This window comes from Panicum virgatum, chromosome 3K (genome assembly GCF_016808335.1).
Source record: "Panicum virgatum strain AP13 chromosome 3K, P.virgatum_v5, whole genome shotgun sequence".
NCBI lineage: Eukaryota > Viridiplantae > Streptophyta > Magnoliopsida > Poales > Poaceae > Panicum > Panicum virgatum.
The window spans coordinates 52,006,375-52,023,406 of NC_053138.1; the positions used below are offsets into that span (position 1 = coordinate 52,006,375).

The 17,032-nt window shown below is 47.5% G+C and overlaps 1 long non-coding RNA gene across 9 annotated transcripts; it reads left to right on the plus strand.

Annotated features, from left to right (window-relative positions):
- The first annotated feature begins 8,526 nt into the window (after nt 1-8,526).
- LOC120699546 lies at nt 8,527-13,956 on the plus strand. Of its 9 annotated transcripts, none has more exons than XR_005685488.1 (5): nt 8,527-9,846; nt 10,013-10,125; nt 10,439-10,573; nt 10,843-10,950; nt 11,863-12,477. It is a non-coding gene; the product is annotated as an uncharacterized LOC120699546 (long non-coding RNA). The 9 variants fall into 9 exon arrangements; XR_005685487.1 differs by lacking the exon at nt 11,863-12,477 and adding an exon at nt 11,092-11,294; XR_005685489.1 differs by lacking the exon at nt 11,863-12,477 and adding an exon at nt 11,124-11,294.
- Nucleotides 13,957-17,032: the final 3,076 nt, after the last annotated feature.

Genomic DNA, 17,032 nt, shown 5'->3' on the forward strand with positions numbered 1-17,032 from the left:
TCCTCCAATGCTGTGACATTTTCAGATAAAAACATGAGAATAAAAAATAATAAATTAAAATAATGAGCAGATATGATTGTGCTCACATACATTGAATGCCTCCTGTGTCATTTGCCCTTTTTCACTTGCATAGTTGTTGATCCACTCGCATATGTAGTATCCAGATAAGTTATTTCCTTGCTTATGTCTCCAACACTATGGGCAAATGTGGATTACGATATAGAATTTTCCATATGTTTATTACGAATGAGAATTACTGAATGTCAACATGTTTATTGATTATTGGTCCATTTGTTGTACTATCCAATAATTGTCAAGAAAAACTCAGCAGTCAGCATGCGGTTGCAATGTAGTAGCTAGCCGAGATGCAAGAAGGGGAGAAAAAACTTTACCCGGTCAATTAGAGGATACTTGCTCTTCACCTCTAGTTGCAGATTTGCATGTTCCTTGTCCGGTATAATATGATCCCACAACGAAATCTGCCAAACAGAATAATTTGCACATAAGCATGGAACCAATACAGCTCCTGAAGACGAATCAGCGGGCTTCATCATATAATCAATCAAATAGCTTCAGAATGCCCTAAAAAAACTAAATAGCTTCAGGAATCACTTGTTCAATTCAATAGAGAAATTAATGTTTAGCAAAGGGAATGGCAACAAACTTATAAATACATGTGCCAGAAGCCAGATTATCACTAGAGGGTAGCCATATGCTATTTGTAATGTGCCTGCTGTCAACACATTATAAAAAGTATGATAATTTTCCACAGTAAACATTAGTAATTGAAATGAACCAATTCTCCTAATACCAAAGATACTATTTATGTCCAGACAAGCAATAACTTGAATTTCCTGTGAGGGACCAAGCATGTAGACACGAGTGGTAGTTGTCATTCATGACAGGGAGGTTTGTCAAAGAACTTTATCCAACTTGGATATCAAAAGACATATATCTGATGAAAATGACACTAGCATCTAAGAAAGACCAATGCATTACTTAATTTCAGTTCACATTACAACAATGGACCAATAATCAATAAACATGTTGACATTCAGTAGTGAATCTGTAATAGAACTGAAAAGGTTTAATGAAATGTTCAAACTGCATATAACTGAAAAGGTTTAATCAGTGAGTTGAACATCAAAATCAAATACCTAGAAAAAAAAGCTGCAGGGCGCGGCCGGGACATCAACGGGGACGAGGAGGGGCGGCAACGCGGACCGGGCGAGGACGACGAGGCACGGCGGCGCGGACTGGATGAGGTCGACGACGAGGCGTGCGGCAGGGCCTGGACGACGACGAGGTGCACGGCGGCGCAGGCAAGGTCGGCGAGGTCATGGTGGCATGGGGGCAGCTGGCCGGGGACGGCGGGGGATGACCTCGAGGGGACGGCGGGGGAGGACCTCAAGGGCCGGGGACGGCCGATGGCGACGAGGTCGGGGCGGCGGGGGCAGGGCGTCGGGGCGGCCGCCGGGGACGAGGCATGCGGCAGCGCGGGCTAGGATGACGACGCGACGCGCGGCGGAGCTCGCGGGGCGAGGGCCGGCCGGGGACCCTCGCGCGGCCGGGGATGGCGGTGCACGCGGGCGAGCGCGGGAGCAGGGGCGACGTCGATCTGAAATTGGTGAAGTGTGGGAGAGAAGGAACGGAATTTGTTGGGGCAGTGGCTAGGTTAGTGCGGCCTTATCAACCGGCACTATCGTGCCCCCCGTGACGTCAGCGGAACAAGTTAGTGCCGGCTGGTAAAACTAGCCGGCACTAATGCACGTTAGTGCTGGCTAGTTTTACCAGCCGACACTAACTTGTTTCATCCGTCGGGAAACAAAAATTGGCCTTGCCAATTCCTTTTTATAATAAATTTTTAATATTGATTAATTTATTCATAATAGGCTTAATAATTAGAATAGTATAGCAAAAAATTATATCTTAATTTTTTTAGCATATTGTTAATTATATCAACACAATAATAATAGTAATTGAAATAAATTAACGAATTATATCATCAGGACATGGCAGTCATGGGACTTCAAGTTTTGGATTTTCTTCTCTTTCACGTTTATTTTGCCCTGTATATTTGAGGAGTACCCAGACGGGACCTTGATACTGTTGGCTACCGGGACCCTTTCTAAATACTACCTTCACATCCTTGATCATCGAGAACACGCTTTCCATTACGAAACAGAGGCTTAGGACGAGTTTCGGGCTCTCCTTTGAAATGCTTCCCTTCGGTTCTTAGGGGGTGATCGGTAGGAAGGAATCGGCGATGGCCCATTTATACGCACTTCTAGAACTTTAATGCCTCCTTCACAGTCTCACTGTCTTTCTTTGCATCAAGCAACGCCTGTCCTAGCTCGTCAGGTGTGTAACACCCCTGTGTTAATCGTCTCGCTAATCATGAGTTAACTCGCTAAGTGTGGACTCAAATTCGTCGTTAACGCTAATCGTGTTTGCATAGTAAACATCTACTTAGCTATGTTCGATCTCGTTTTTGTCCTTGATCGGAGCTTCGAATCAACTTTCGCCCAAAACAAAAGTTGTAGATCTTCTTTTTCTCTACAACTTTTGTATTGGCCAAATTTCATGTTCCCATATGAAATTTGGAGTTTCAACTGTTCAAATTCGAGCTAAAATCATTCAAACGAGTAAACAGTGCTTCTCCTGCTCGTCACTGTGAACCCGACGCCCATACCGCCGCTGTGGTCGCCGGCGAGCGCGTCCACGCGTCGGCAATCGCGCCCGGCGCCGCTCTTCTCCTCTCACGGACGCCTCGAAGCTTCCCGGGCCGTCCTAATCCTCCTTCCTCCTTCCTCTGAGCTAGGTCGAGCTCGAGCGAGCAGAACCGAGCGAAATCGTCGTCGCTCGTCGCTCCGGCCAACCCTCGCCGCCCCACCTCAATCCGTCGCACTCCGAGCTGCGCGACCTCACCCCGAAGCTCCTCCATCCCTCCACGAGCACGGCTGTGCCCTACCCCGGCCGAAGTCAAGCCCAGACGTCGTCCGCCATTGCTGCCCTCATCAAGCTCCGCCCCGAGCTTCGCCCCTCACGTCGAGCTACCTCTTCCGGCCATCCTCCACCTCAAATCGAACCCTGGTGAGCTCAATCGCGGCATCCTCCAACTCTCCGACGCTTTCCCCACCCGAATACACTCTGCGCCGCCGCCGTTTGGCCGCCGCGCCGCCGCGAACGCGCTGGGCGCCGTTCGTGCGCACCGCCGGGGCTCCTTGCTCCCGCCCGCGGCCACCTACCATGCGCCCCTAGGCCTCTTGGCTTCCCTGAGGCTCATGCTGCCCGCTCCCGCCGCCGCCGTGCGCCGCAGTGGCCGGAACGCCGCCGCACCGCCGCTCCGAGCCGCGCACGCCGCCGCCAGTGCACGCCGCGGGGCCGCTCCTGCGCATGCCCGCCCGCGTCGCCGCGAGCCCTAGGGCCGCCTGGGGCCACTGGCCCTCACCGCACCGCCGCGCCGCCGGCCGACCCCGCCGCCGGCGGGGAGCCTCCGCGCCGCCCCGCCCCTGCCTCGGCGCCATCGCGGACTGCTGCGCGCCCGAGTCCCCTCCCTCTGCGCCTACCCGCGCGAGCCCTGCCCCACCGCCCAGCGCTGGCTGCGACCGGGCCGCGCCGCTCCGCCGGCCGGGCTCCGCCGGCGGGAGCCGGTGTCGCGCCGCCGCTGGCCCGCCTTGGCCGCGCGCCCCTCCCTGTGCGGGCGAAACAGAGGAGTGGGGGGCGGGCTGGGCCACTGGCAAGTGGGCCCGGCTGTCAGCCCCTTTCCCCCTTTTATGTTTTTTTTTAGTTATTTAGTTGTATTGGCTGAAACCTTCCAAAAAGTGTAGAAATTTGTAGAAAAATCCAAAAATTGCAAACCCAATTTTGTTAGGTTTCTAAAATCACAAGCTTCTGAGGAAAAATACTTGTGCATGTGAAATACCACTTTTGCTCTGCTGAAAAATTCAGTTTGCGTTTAAGGTAGTTTATTTTGTACCACTTTTTCTGTTGCTCTAAAAATTATGGGAAATTCGCAGTGGATTACTCATTTCATGTTTAGTCCACTGTAAAAGTTTCATGGCTTGTTGCTATGCGCTTTTGGGTAGATCTATTTGTACTTCGTTTGCTTGCTAGGGTTAGTTAATTGTTTCATGCATGCAAAGCAAATTCCTGTTAATCCATGCTAACCTAAGTCGTTTTAGTAGTTGTTTTCGAAGGAAACACTTCAGGCTAAATGTTTAAACTTTGTTTTCGCATCATAAGCTCTTATGCATTACTCTGTATCCTAACTGTTGCATGGCATATTTTATTCGTGTAGACGCCACGAACGACGCTGTCCACGAGCTAGTTGCTGAGCCGGTCCAGGAGCCACGAGCAGGAGCGCAGCAGGAGGACGCCGTTGAGCACGCCCCCGGAGACCTAGTTAACCCCGCTGACCTGCAAGGCAAGCCCCGGAGCATAACCATAATTTAAAATTATTCAATGTTTATTTAAGTATTGTGCATTTATGTTCTAGGAGTTGAATGGAACCATAGTATGCATGTTTTCCCTAGGTACCGTGGGCCTGTACTAGTATGCAGGTGTCGATAGAAATGCTTTGCTAAATAGGATTTCGGTAGAAGTCGAGTGATTGCTGTCACTCGCGAGTTTAGGATCTTGATCCCTTAGCTTTGGCTTGGAAATACGTTGTTGAGTAAAAAGAATTGGAGACCGGGCGGGAATGAGTTGGTTTATGTGAGAAAATGAACTCCCGCCTGTGTCGATTGAGGACCGTACCGTTGTTGGCCCTGATGACCGAGTTTGAACAGTACTAACCACATACCGGAAGTAGGAGGTAGTCGAAACCGGTAAGCTGTGTACCACATTACAGCGGTGATTTGAATTCCGCCATGCTACGCTGGGCGTGGGAGTTGGCGGGTGTTGGATAGGATGCCGCCTCCGAGTTCTCCGGGAGTTCACCGCGAGGGGCCCATCACCTGGGTTTTAGCAGGCGTAGTTCAGATGCCGTGGTAATGTGGGAACAGTTGACGCGCATGGCCCGGCGGGGCTTACATGTGTCGTGTGAGTTAGGTCCACCTTGCAAGATTAAATCGGATCGATTCGCCGTCCCTCTCGGTTAAGAGAACCTTGGTCACTGCGTCACATCGTAGTAAGAAGTGGAATAAGTATTGAAAGGTAGCGATGGAATGCTTTACCTGTTGTTCTGAAGAATTAATCTAACCTACCATGTGTGCTCTAGATGATTAGGCAAACTTAGTTAATACTTGAGATACTAAACGGAGCTAAAATATTGAAAGTAAGGATTCACTTCTAGCAGCTTTTCAGCAAAAGAACTTCAGAGCCAAAAAGCTTTGCATGTCTAGGTAATGGGCTAAGTATACCCAGAGTCGGGTAAGCCTTGCTGAGTATTAGTATACTCAGGGTTGTTGTTGTAACCCTTCTGAGCAGGTTGTGTCCCTGCGGACTTCGAGGAGATCTGTGCGTCCTGGATTGGACAGCCGCTTCCTCCGGGTTGGACCGTCGAGTGGGCCCCGTCTTCCCCGTGAAGATTGGGCAGGTTAGCGTCACATCGGTGGGCAGGATGTGGAGCTCACCTTTTATCGTCGTCGTAGCTATCGTATTGTATTTCGAACTCAGTTTTAAACTTCTGCTGTGTTTTAAACTCTGTCGCTTGTTTTAAGGCTTTTATGTAAAACCAGTGTTGTAAATTAATTTGAAGATTTCTGTATGCTGGTATCACCTGTGCTCGTCTTCGTACGGGTCTAAGTGCAATTGTGATCCTGGAGTACAGTAGTTTAATCGGGATTTTACCCGACAGCCTGTCAGGTTACACCGTTTTAAGTGCACAGTAACTTGATTAAGTATTAAGATGATGGTTAGTGCATTTAAGCCGGTTTAATTTGAACGGTGCTGCTACAAGGTGGCTTCTCTTGTGCAACATTTGCTTCACCCTCATCCATTGGTTCATCTTGAAAGCCTACTTCATGAACCCATGCCCAATCTGGAAGGTTGTTATCACCATCGTCATCTTCTTTATTATTTTCCATCATAACTCCAACTTCGCGCGTGCTTGGTCCAAAGGCTATAGTTACTCATGAAACCATTCTCGGCCAGGTGATTCCATAGAGTATCTCTTTTCCGGAATTCCTTTTTATTTTCGCAAACACTGCATGGACAACACATTTAACCTTTTGGCGACCTATATGTCATTGCCGCCTTAAGAAAAGAATCTAAACCCTGAATCCACGCCGAGGTGCTCCGGATGCCGTACATCCATTGCCGGTCCATCTGTAATTAATTACTGTATAAAAAACAAAAATCAATTCTAAACTAAATAGCAAAAAAATCATGCTCATTCTCCCTAACATGTTACTATGAAGTAATTCGAAAAAAATATTGTAAATGTGTCATAGGCCACCTATCTAGTAAATCTAAACTAAATAGAAAAAAAAATTGGCATAATAACATATACACATGTCACCATGAAATCATTCGAAAAATTTACTCTAAATGTGTCATAGTCAAACTATATAGTAAATCTTCTCTAAAAAGTAAAAAAACATCAATTCTACCTTGATCAAATTAATGAACAAATTGATAAATCATGCTCATTTTCCCTCATCCTAAAAATTTGACATAATAACATATACACATGTCCCCATGAAATAATTTTAAAAAAATTATTCTAAATATGTTATAGTCAAACTATCTAGTAAACCTTCTCTAAAAAGCAACAAATCAATTCTACTTTGCTCAAATTAATGAACAAATTGAAAAATCATGATCATTTTTCCTCAATCTTAAACTCACTATTTTCTTTATCTAGAAAGCATGAAACGGAAGAATAAACCCCGTGAAAGAAGAGTGGAAGAAGTTGCTAACCTTTTGGGGCACTTGGATGGGTGAAATCCTCACAAATTTTGGGAAAAATGGGCAGCACCTCACCTCTAACACGCCATGGGAGAGAGGAGGAGCTCGGCCAAATGGATGGGTCGGGCTGGGGAAGAAGGAGTGGAGGGTATATACGGGACAAGTTAGTGCCGGCTAGTGGCTTTAGCCGGCACTAAGTGGCGACGTTTAGTGCCGGCTAGAACCCCCAGCCGGCACTAATTTGCTCGTGCCAAGTTAGTGCCGGCCAGAATCCCCAGCCGGCACTAACATGGCTTCTGACCGTTGTAGGTGGGCTGCTGACCGTTAAGGGGTGGCACGTTAATACCGACTGTGGTTTCTAGCCGGCACTAACATGCCCGCCGGGTACTGTTCAGGTACGTTAGTGCCGGCCCATAGTGGACCGGCACTAACGTGCTGGTAATGATGTGCACTTCTACAGTAATGAAAATAACTATGAAAAAATCTCATGATTTTTTTAATATAAGGTATCATGCCCTCTCATAAAATTTGAACATAAAATTTACATGCCTGAAGCCCGAACCCTAGCCGAGATGGCATACATGCTCATTATGACCACACAGTTTCTGACGAACGTCAATTGCCCAGCACATAGGGATTCTACCTCTTATAATTTTCCAAATTGCCCGATTGGACTTCAAAGTTTGCAGATCAGGAAGCCCAGCCCGGGCGATTGTTGCCCTGATTGGAGGCCTGCCTGCCTGCCTAGTGAGGCAACAATTAGGAAGTGGAAGCGCTAAAGCCCACACACCCCAAAGCCCTTAAGCTGTTGTTGTCAGTGGAAGTGGAAGAAAGAGTAGATTGACACATGAGTGTACTAGTACTGCTATATATATATATATATATATATATATATATATATATATATATATACACACTAGAAAGAGGCTAAAGGTGACGTTTTTTCGTCTACATGGTCACCCCCTCCTCTTAGTTAAGCCTTCGACGGTCCTGATTCGTCCGTTAGAATCTCCACGTGAGATCTTCGTTCGTTCATCGCCCGCCCGCCCGCCCGCGCGCAAATCACGCCGCCTACACATCGCCCGCTCGCCTCCCAATCGCCCTTCCCCTCGCGACCCCGCCGCCAGCCCTTGATGCCGCCTTCCCCTCGCGACGCGGCGTCCAGACCGGCAACGCATGGCGTGGCGTCCCGGCCGCTCGGCTTCCATACGACCAGCGGCCAGCGGCCTCTTCCTTCTCAATCCATCTCTACGGCCACAGCACAGCAGCGCACGCGCCACTCCACCCACTACGCTTCTACGCCGCCGCCGCGCCACCCCACTCCCCAAGCAACGAGCCGCTGTCCCCGTAACCAGGAATCACACGTCCGGGCCCTACGGTGCCGCCACCGGCCAGCACCGCGACGCCAGCCGCGGCACGGAGACCCTCCACCAATAGATCTAGCGGCCGGCCGCCGGAGCAACCGCCAGTGAAGGGCGCCGGCGCGGCGTGCCCCTGCCTGCATCCTTGACCCCCGTTTTGACTCCTCCATCGACCCGTCCCGAATCCTCGCTCGAATCCCGCCATTTCTCCGGCACTCCAGACCCTAGCCTTGCTAGCTGGGCAGGGCTGCCGACGTCGTTGAAGAGCCGCGTCCCCGGCACCAGGTACGTAGTGTCGTGCACCTCCTGCGCCATAGCAGGCTCCGACCCGTGTGCTCTAGAACTTTGTCGCCCTCTACAGCAGTAGCTTCGGTTTGTTTTTGAGATCTTTACCGGCCAAATTAGAGAATCACATATGAACGGAAGCTGTAGTGCTTTTGAAGACCTTTCCAACGAGTATTTAAACATAATGTTTCGTTGAATATAGCAAAAGTTCTGGCTTTCTGATATTGCTCAACTTTATTGTCAAATTCTGTCAGGCCGGGCTCAGTTTCGAATTTCAATTTTCAGTGTCCACGGTTTTAGTTCAAGATTATTACTGTTACATGGGACTTGCTTTGGTTTACATTTTGCTTATTTATTTATGTATGGTTGCCTGGTGAAATCTGCTACCTGTGACTGTGAAAATACGAGTGTAAGATTGAGTTATACTGAGCACACGGGTTGCAAGAATGCTGTAGTTATACAGATACGTACAAAAATGCTGTAGTTACATGGATTTGCAACTGCAAAATCAGTTCCTAGATCAATCTTAGAACTCAGCCTATTTTTAGTGGCATCCAAGAATATCCTTGCAAAAACTACACTTATTTTGCTTGGGTCAGGAAGATCAAAGAAATCTTGATAGATATGCTACTGTAGTTTTTTGGTTACTCACAGGGGCATCAATCTTAGTGTGGTTAGGAAGGGGACATGAACAGTTGCCAAAAATTTTAATAACCTTCATTTGTTCTGGTATGGTATTTGTTCATTATATATCTGTTGTTAGGCTTTGTAGTTGGGGAAAGACTTTAGAACTGAAGCATGTTAATATAAAAAATTATCATGTTTAATCTAGATTCACATTGGCCAGTTTTGCATCAAAAGTACTTAGCAAATCTATTAGGCAACCTTGTCATGTGTGGTAATCAGTTTAGAAAATGAATGTTTTCCCCTCCAGAGCCACCTAATAATATGATCTTTCTTTTTTGCTGTCTTCTTATGACTCAGCGAGGGACTGTACTTAGCCGTGTGTTGCTGCAGACAGCTCCTGGTGTATTCTTGTTTGATCCTGCTAGACAAGAGGGCCTGAGTGGCGACAACTCAGGCGAAGGAATTGGTCTTTGTTTGTTAGAGTTCAGCAAATTCAGTTGTAGCAAGGCATTGTGCCTTATAGAGGATGGGGCTTCAGTTGCCCAACGCCGTAAGTGTAGCCACCATTGCCCTTTTCTTTCAATTCTCAGACTAAATGCTTGTTTGTTAGAGTTCAACAAATTCAGTTGTAGCAAGGCACTGTGCCTTATGGAGAGATGGGGCTTCAGTTGTCCAACGCCCATGAACCTATTTTTGGAAGCCTAAGTATGTTCATTCCAAGGTACAATAATCGAATAAAAAAACTGATATCTCATCACTAGCTATATGTAACTGCTGCTTTGACGCTCTTACATTGAAAAGCCTCCTCTTACTCGAGTTAATGGAAGAACAGGCAAAAAAACATTTACATTCTTTAGTTTGTTCATTGCTTCTTTGTTTTTGTCCAGTTTCATCTACAGACTGGTACTCTGGTTTCGCCATTGTCTGGTTGCCCCACACATTAATCTGAGTCAAGTTCCTTCTCGAGAAGGACGCCAATGTCATCCTTGACAGCCACCTGGTGAGTCACCTCCCACACACACACCCCACCCCAGAATAAGTATATGATTCTCCAGAAGGTTGACTTCCTGAGTACTTTCTTTGAGGCTGCAACATTCATGGCCATTCTAAACTGACCGTAAACAGCTACAACATTCGTGGTCATTAAAAACTTAAATACACCGATAGTCATTAAAATTTCCATTTGTATATATTTACATTTATATAACACCTTAGCTTACTCTGAATGAAATCCACTATACCTTCATTGTGCCTCCACTACTTAGCATCAGTGTGCTCCATGTGCTGATGGGATTCTGAATGGGAATGTGCAGAATTACAGATCTTAAATACACCGATACTTGTGTTTATGACTCTAGATGAAGTGCTTGAAGCTAAGACCATTATTCAATATCGTGTGAAAGCCCATAACATCTAATATCTACTCATGGGAAGAGTTTCTGCGACTGGTAAGGTTCTCCCTTCCTAACTAAGTCACAAATCTAATAGATAAATGTTTAGCTACAAGAATACTACTAATGTGTTAAGGCGTGATTTCTGGACATAATTTATGGAGGTATACTGAAATTTGATTAAGTCTTCTTTTTACCATACCTTCTAGCAGCAATATTTTATATAATAATGTCATGGCCTTTAAATTTTAATCCGTATTCTATTTCTCCGAATCAGAATTGAAAGATAAAATTTTGATGGGATTTCTTTTGCTGTTTGTGTTCAGGTTTTTGTAAGGCAATGTTCACTGTCATCAACAAAACCTGAATTGTAGGTGGTATTGTTTCCTGTCAAGCAAGAGCACTGAATCATCATGATAATTTCAATCTGACAGGTAAAGAGGAGTGCTTGATTTTATTAGCATGTCTTTTTGTTGAATCTGAACTATACTTATACAAACAACATGCTCTCATGGCGGCAACAGCTCTATACTTAATTAAAAAGGTCGTTCTGAAAGTAATTCTGGGTTTCTTAGGAGCAAGACTAAATGTTTTTCACTGCCGTCAGAGCAAACTAACACTAAGTGATCTTTGGTCCAACACATTGATTCCATATAATTCGCATAACAATTAGTTCTGGCTCAAAGACATCATCAGAGGTATCAGGATTGAAGTTGGAGGACAACACACACAGTGAAACCAAGACACGCTCGCTCTCGCAGTGCGCCATTGCTTGCTATGTCTGTTTGCTTCTACTCTCACTGTGGTTTGCTTCTTAATCTATGCTCCAGATGCCTAGATGGCCTTGCATTTGGAGCTAAACTCCAGTCTATTATTTAGCTCATTCGTAAAGCAAACCTCCTTTCTTTCCTACATAGATAGATATCCTCGCAAAAACAAAGTTATTATCTATATAATGCATGTTGCAGTAAGAGGGTGCAGCACCTGAGGATGGGAAGAGCCATTGGGAGACATGCGCCCGCTTGATGGCCGTCACCCTAGGGTGAGCTGGCTCTCAACTGTGAGCTGCTACTGTGTGCAACAATGAGGGGAGGCAGTAGTTGTAGCACTCAGTACCCATGGGTGCTTAACACATCGTGCGACCATTGAAGCTAGAATACCCCTCAGGCGACCCGTGAAACACTTTTAAACACACTGCATTGGCCATGGATTACGAGCTTATGGTCAACCTGGAAAACTTAGACACATGAGGTTTAGTTTTCAGCTGCATTACCTAGATAAATCACCATACGTACATGGTTGTTCAGTTGCAACTACTGTGGCTCTAACATGTCATGTGGGGCCAGACCTACTCAAGGCGGCGCAGGGTTCGTGACTTGCGCAGGGCAGCAGAGGGCGCGGCTCCTTCGCGTGGAATGCACGCTGATCAGGCAGGCCAAAGTGGCTAATAGGAAAGTTATCTAATAAAGTCCTTAAGTTTAGAAGTATAGAGTCCTTAAGTTGAGGAGCAAGTTGCTCTGGTTAGTTGGCAACGGGCCTATTTATACTTGTAATCAGATTCCAAGAAGGATTAAGCAATATATTATCTTACCAAAACCTCTTCTATCTCTCCCCTACCGATCTCAAGCCGAGGCAACGCCCTCGCGCAACCACAGAACGTCGCGGGCCTGCACGTCGGGGGCTCACCGCCCTTGATAAGTTGGTATCGTGTGCACCATTAGGAAATATAAAATTGCCAAAGAAGGGAAGATAATGCAAGAAAGAGATGGATATCGCAGATTTTTTTTGTCGATATAAAATATTATCTTAGCCGCATCATGCAAAAGTCTATAAAGCAGAGTTGGTGAGTCTTTTGTCACCACGCTCTCCTTGACTATTAATTTGACAAGTTTTTTTGTATTAAATGTCACTTGCATCGGTATTTAATTGCACATTATTATTATTTTATCTTGCGATCCTTGTGTTTTCAAAAGTTTAGCTATAGCTATCCCGTAGCAACGCACGGGCACGAATCTAGCAAGTCCATATTTCAATTACAATCCATCTGCTATATACTATCTCATTAAGTTCATTAACTCCATCTTTTATTTTAGCTTTAGGGCTCCGGTACTTCATATAAAGTGGGGAGCACAACATATAAGGTGGGGAGCACAACATGGAAGGTCTCGTGCTCCGAGTCGTATACGTGGACGCCGACCGGTCCCCTCGCCACCACACCGCGACCATCGCTGTGTCCGTCACTTTGATCAATCCACGGCTCCGGCTCGCCGGCGGCAGAGAAGCACGACGAGGGGCGGCACCCCGGCAGCAGTCCGCGCGCGGCCGCCGCCAGCTCCACCGTCTTCTCAAGTGCCCACTAGCCGCGCTGGGGAGCCAGCGTGAAGACCTTGAGAACGCCGCCGGGCGCCGTGGCGAGGAGTCGCGCCCCGCCGTCCCTACCGGCGGCAACCTTCAACGCTGCTGCCCGCTCGTCCACGTCCAAGCCTTCCGTGCGCGGCAGCTCGGAGCACGAGACCTCGCCCGCGCCCCCGCCGGCGTACCATAATAGGGGCGCCCGGGTGCGGCCCATGAAGTCCCCCAGCATCATGTCCCTGCCCAAGCCGCCGCCGCCCGCGACGAGGTGAACGTGGAGCCGCGGCAGCGGCTGTGGCCGTCGTGGACCATGTACATCACCCGGAAGCTCGACAGGCTCACGCCGCCGCCGTCGAGGAGGAAGGGCTCGAAGTGGAGGTGGTAGCGGCCGGAGCGCACGATGGGAGGGATCACCCGGTGGCGCCGTGCGAGGGAGTCGCAGACGGCCATGTGCATCCGCCAGCGAGGGCAGCAGTCCTCGCGCTGCTTGACGGCCCAGAGGAGGAGCCCGCCGCGGCTGTCCCGGATCCTCCGGAACCACGGGTCCACCATGACCTCGTCGCCGTCGGGCTCAGGAGCGCGCCAGAGGAACTCGAGGGAGAAGCGGCTGCCTAAGGCGGCGGCGGCGGCGGCGAAGACCGGGCGCGCGCGCTCCGGGGAGCAGCCCAGGAAGCGACGACCGTTATGGTAGGAGCCGGCGACGAGGTGGCGTCCACCGTCACGCGAGGCGAAGCGGCGGAGGAAGTCATCGCCGACGACGCCGTGCCACCGCCGGCACGCCGCCGCGACGCGGATGAGGTGGGCCGGGAGGGCAGGAGGAAGAGGATGATCAGCTCGAGGACGGGGATGCCGTGGATGCCACCCATGGCTGTCGATCTCTGCCTTGAGGGAGTGTTATGACTTTATGAGGGAGTATATGATCGTCGGCCCGACTCGGATTCCACTATAACCGTGAACCATGAACCATGATTTGAAATCCAAAACCGGAACGGAGACAGTTGATGTCTGCTTAGAGCCAGGGTTTTTAATTCCGGTCGGACCCATCGATAAAACCGAAATATTGAGAATATCAGAATTTTTATTTTTTTATTTTCTTAAAATATTTTCTAAAATAAAGAATATCTAAAAATCAATTTGGGCTGGTAAAAAATCTTTCGAACCCACCGATAAAACCGAAATATCAAGTATTTTGAAAATTTTTGCCGAAATTGTAAACCCTGCTTGGAGAAAGACTAATAGCTACGTTGGTTGGTGGTTGCAAAAGTGGTGGACCCTATGGGTATTTAATGCATAGTAGAGATCAACCCATAGGAGCTTCGATAACACGTCTGCGCCCGCTGGAGCGAGCCGCCAGCTTCCCACCCCCTCATAATACTCCCTCTGTTTTATTCACATGTCATATATTAATTTTGTCCTAAGTGGAACTTGTCAAACTTCAACTAAACTTATAGAAAGAGATAATAACATTTACAATATCAAATTTGTTTCATTGAATCCACCATGAAGTATATGTTGATAGTGCATATATTTGATAGTATAGTAGTTATTATATTTTTGTACAAATTTGGTCAAAGTTAGTCAAATTTGATTTAGGACAAACCTAATACGACGTGTAAGTAAAATGGACGTAGTACTTGCTCTTATTGCATTGCGCAACTACTTGGGCCCATCTAAGAACCTTATCGTACTTCCTAAATTTTCTTTGACTTTCTCTGCCCTAAAATATAATTTATTTTTATTTATCTTAAGATAAAATAATTCAAATTTGACTAAATTTATGGAGAAGAGTATTAACATCAAACACATCAAATAAATAAATTAGATAAAATAAATTATAGAGAAGAATATTAAAATAACACGTCCGATCCAGTTTGTTGGTACCCTGTAGCAGGGATACTCACTCCTACTGCAGCAAGGCAGGACTCGCGTAGTCATCCGTAACTACGCCATAAGGGGCGGAGCAGCCGGGCCCCACGGGTCAGGCTCTTTCCTCACCGGGCCAGCGGCCCCGGACCCGCTCCCCGCTCTGGGACGGGTCCGATGACACCATGTGTCCCTGAGGAGGGAAAGCTCCGAGCCAACAGCCGAGGGCGCGGACCCCCATAGGGGTCCGGGACCTCCCCGCGTCCGTCCGGACCTCCCACGCGCGTAGAACATACCGCCGGGGGGGTCCCGGCGCGCCACGCGTCTCGCAGGCGCGGGCGCGGGCACGAGTCTTCCGCTGGAAGACTCGCCCACCCACCCCATTCAATGCGGGTGTTTGAGGCGTGCTCTGCCGCCACGGCACGCGGGACAGTCTTTGTCAGGCCTCGCTGTAGACCACATATTACCGAGGTACACAGTGCAGCCGCCTGCGCCGCATCTGCGCAGAGCCCGTCTATTGCATTAAATGGAAACGACAGCACGGCACTTTTCCATCATACCGCCTACGTCGCAAGCTACACGGCCCGTTCAGCTACGCTACAGGTAATGCCGCAAGCTATACCCTGGCACCGTTTCGACAAGACAGGGCATGGATATGCTGGACGGATGATTCCCGCGGACAGAGCAAGGAAATCTAGGAATGAGATCTCCGTCGCCTGCAACGCCATAATGTATGAACAGTATGTTATTTTATACTACATCGATTGGGCCCACCTGTCGGGGACCCAATGGCCATGTATGCGGCTCCCTTGAGATATAAAAGGGAGGCGCTCGCTACAGATTCTCAGACTCACGCTGGACTCAGCACTAGATCTCTCAGACTCTCTTGAGGCTAAGTAAACACAAGCAATACAACACACAGTGGACGTAGGGTATTACGCTCCGGCGGCCCAAACCACTCTAAACCTGCTGTGTTCATCGTGTTCTTCCAGCGAGATAGAACTAGTCCTAACTAACCTCCGAGTACTCACCCTCTGGGTTTAGGCGGGTGCACTACGCCACCCGGCTGTGGGTTTGCACACCATGACACAGTTTACTGGAGAATAAAAAGAATCTTACATATCTTTTCTTTTTAGCTATAAACAAACACGTTTTTAAGTTGGTCAAACTTGTCTAAAAGAATATGGAAAACTATGGCCAGTTAAGACTGCAAAGGAAACCAAACGGACCCTTAATTTGGTATGGAATATTTGTTCAATTTCCTGCCATTCTATCTCAATCCATTACAATCAACATCAAAATCAATATACAAAATAGCGGACTATGTAACTTAGCGGAGATCCTTCGAAAACGCTATGGCTGCTGTAGCATCCGCTATAGCAGCACTATCCCATTTAGCAGAATGCAAAAAAAGAAGAAGGAGAATATAGTCCATATTATGTGTATTTGGAGTTTTGGACTATTTTCACAACAACACTTGTTCAGCACTTCAACCAAATGCGGGTGCAGGTTTACAAGACCACGATAGTTGACAGTTTTAAAACTGTTTTTGGCCCGGTATTAGGCTGAAGATGGGCTGAAAAGTGATTTGGCTTCGTATTTTGGTCTGCAGCAGCTCATCCGGCCATAGCGGTGCTAAAAGCTACAGACTGCTATGCCATTTAGCGGCGCTAAATCCCGCTATACTGATCTGAGCTACAATATCGATGTTATCTGTTGTATCGTAGCGTCACCTCCTCTCAAACGCGGCGCTATAGCCCGCTATTTTAATCTATATTTAAAATCGAAGGTGTAACAGTATTCAAACTCGAGGTAACACCTCTCCGCATGCATTTCGAAATACTAATAATGTATGGAGAACTTGTTCAGTTTGGGTGGGGATAAAAGATGATTGGAGTGGATTGGATGAATAATATTAGATTTTAGTCCTCCTCTTCTTTTCCGGGGGTTATCAAATAACGCATGAACGAACGCAATGAAGGCCGTGTTTGGTTAAATGTCTAATCAAGTTTACACAAAAAGACGAACGTCCGCATGGAGTACTAAATGAAGTTTATTTGCAAAACCTTTTTAGGGATGGGTGTAACTTTTCGAGAGGAATCTAGTGGCGGTAATTAATTGATGATTTGCTATAGTGATGCTACAGTAACCATCATCTAATCGCGCGGTCAAAGGGCTCATTAGATTCGTCTCGTGATTTACACGGGGGGTTGTGGAGGTGGTTTTGTAATTATACTTCATTTGATACTCTAAATTAGCGGTCAAAGTGTGCTACAGTATTTCCAGAAAAAAACCAAACAC